Below are 3,217 nucleotides of genomic sequence, written 5' to 3'. Positions count from 1 at the left end.
CATCTTACACATCTCTATTCTCAAATCATAGAGGAATTTCAATAAGTGGAGTGCACCATTGAAATTTTGGATATGGGTCTCTAGCAGAGAAGTGGATATTCTTCCATGTTCCAAGACATTAGGATGTGGATGAATGTTGAACACATGGCCACCCTAAAGATAAGATCCATGTGCACATTGCAGTAAATGAGGCAATATCTACGCAATGCATCGATAGATTTTTCTGTAGCTTTTTTTTTTGAGATAGATGGAAAGGTGTGTAGATAATGATGTCTTTCTTTCAACCATTCTTTGCTTCTATGAGGCATAGTTTTACTTTCCCTTTTTTATTATATGGATTGCAGGTCTTGATAAGGATTGAAAGAAATTTCTAAGCCAATAGGTGCCAAAAAAGATTGTCCATCTGATGACTATTATCTCCAGTTTGCATAAGATTGTTTGTGGTACTTTTCTCTTATGATTTTTATTTTTTTTGCTTGGTTTGTGCTACTATGCATCTTACACATCTCTATTCCTAAAGCATAGAGGAATCGCAATTAGTGGAGTGCACCATGGACATTTTGGATATCTAGCCTTGGCTCCATTGGGGAGAAGCTTTACAAAGGCAGAACTCATGGGTCTCTGGCTAAAAATAGGGCATTCTTCCATGTTTCAAGACATTGATATGTGGATGAATAGTGAAAACATGGCCACCTTGAAGATAAGATCCATGTGCACATTGCACTAAATGAAGTAAGATCTACACAATGGATATACAAATTTTTCAGTAGATTATTCTTTTGAGATAGACGGAAAGGTGTGTAGATAATGATTTTTTTCTTTCTACCATTGTTTGCTTCTATGAGTCATAGTCTTACTTTCCCTTTATAATATGGCTTGCAGATCATGTTAAGGATTAAAAGAAATTTTTGAGCCAAGAAGTGCCAAAAAGGATTGTACATCTGATGACTATTATTTCTAGTTTTCTTTAGATTGTTTGCGGTACCTTTCTCTTATGATTTGTATATTTTTTCCTTGTTTTGTGCTATTATGCATCTTACACATATCTATTTCTAATGCATAGAGGATTCTCAATTAGTAGAGAGCATAATGGACATTTTGGAGGTCTAGCATTGTCTCCATTGGGAAGGAGCTTTACAAAGGCAGAACTCATGGGTCTCTGGTAGAGGGGGGGTATTCTTCCATGTTTCAAGACATTGATATGCGGATCAATAGTGAACACATCGCCACCTTAAAGATAAGATCCATCTACACATTGCACTAAATGAGGCAAAATGTACACAATGCATAGACAGACTTTTCTGTAGCTATTTCTTTTGAGATAGATTAAAAGGCATGTAGGTAGTGATTTTTTTTCTTTCTACCATTCTTTGCTTCTATGAGGCATAGTCTTACTTTCCCTTTTTTTTAATATTGCTTGCAGGTCTTGATAAGGACTGAAAGAAATTCCTAAGCCAAGAAGTTCCAGAAAGGATTGTCCATCTATGACTATTATTTCTAGTTTTCTTTAGATTGTTTGTGGTACTTTTCTCTTATGATTTTGATATTTTTTGCTTGGTTTGTAAGACTGTGCATCTTACACATCTTTATTCCTAAAGCATAGAGGAATCGCAGTTAGTAGAGTGCACCATGGACATTTTTTATATCTAGCATTGGCTCCATTGGGAAGGATCTTTACATAGGTAGAACTCATCGGCCTCTAGCAGAGAAGGGGGTATTCCTCCATGTTCCAAGACATTGATATGTGTTTGAATAGTGAACACATGGCCACCTTGAAGATAAGATCTATGTGCACATTGCATTAAATGAGTCATGTTCTACCCAATGCATAGACATATTTTTTTATAGTTTTTTCTTTTGAGATAGATGGAAAGGTGTGTATATAATGATTTATTTCTTTCTACCATTATTGCTTCTATGAGGAATAGACTTACTTTCCCTTTTTAATAATATGGCTTGCAGGTCTTAATAAAGATTGAAAGAAATTTATAATGATTTATTTCTTTCTACCATTATTGCTTCTATGAGGAATAGACTTACTTTCCCTTTTTAATAATATGGCTTGCAGGTCTTAATAAAGATTGAAAGAAATTTCTATGCCAAGAAGTGCAAGAAGGGATTGTCCATCTAATGACTACTATTTCGAGTTGTCATTAGATTGTTTGTGGTACTTTTCTCTTATGAATTTTATATTTCTTTATTATTTTGTGTGACTATGCATCTTAAACATCTCTATTCCTAAAGCATAGAGGAATCACAATTAGTGGAGTGTACCATGGACAATCTGGATGTCTAGCCTTGGCTCCATTGGGGATGAGCTTTACAAAGGCAGAACTCATAGGTCTCTAGCAAAGAAGGGGGTGTTCTTCAATGTTCCACAACATTGGTATTTGGATGAATAGTGAACACATTGCCACCTTGAAGATAAAATCCATGTGGACATTGCACTAAATGAGGCAAGATCTACACAATTCATAGACATAATTTTTTGTAGCTTTTATTTTGAGATAGATGGAAAGATGTGTAGATAATGATATCTTTCTTTCTATCAATCTTTGCTTCTAGAAGGCATAGTTTAACTTTTCCTTTTTTATAGTATGGCTTGCAGGTCTTGATAAGGATTGAAAGAAATTTCTATGTCAAGTAGTGCCACAAGGGATTATCCATGTGATGACTGTTATTTCTAGTTTTCTTTAGATTGTTTGTGGTACTTTTCTCTTATGATTTTTATATTTTTTTCTTGTTTTGTGCTACTATGCATCTTACCCATCTCTATTCCAAAATCGTAGAGGGATTGAAATTACTGGAGTGCACCATAGACATTTTAGATGTCTAGCCTTGGCTCCATTGTGGAGGAGCTTTACAAAGCGAAACTCATGGGTCCATGAAGAGAAATGGATATTCTTCCATGTTCCAAGACATTGATATGTGGGTGAATAGTAAACAAATTCCCAACTTAAAGGTAAGAACCATGTACACATTGCACTAAATGAGGCAAGATCTACACAATGCATATACATATTTTTTGTAGCTTCTTCTTTTGAGATAGATGGAAAGGTGTGTAGATAATAACGTCTTTCTTTCTATCATTCTTTGCTTCTATGAGACATAGTCTTTCTTTCCATTTTTAATAATATGGCTTGCAGGTCTTGATAAGGATTGAAAGAAATTTCTATGCCAAGAAGTGGCACAAGGGATTATCCATGTGATGACTATT

The sequence above is a fragment of the Adiantum capillus-veneris genome, chromosome 16 (genome assembly GCF_014529385.1).
Source record: "Adiantum capillus-veneris isolate H3 chromosome 16, ASM1452938v2, whole genome shotgun sequence".
NCBI classification, from domain to species: Eukaryota; Viridiplantae; Streptophyta; class Polypodiopsida; order Polypodiales; family Pteridaceae; genus Adiantum; species Adiantum capillus-veneris.
This window is presented reverse-complemented; position numbering follows the sequence as displayed.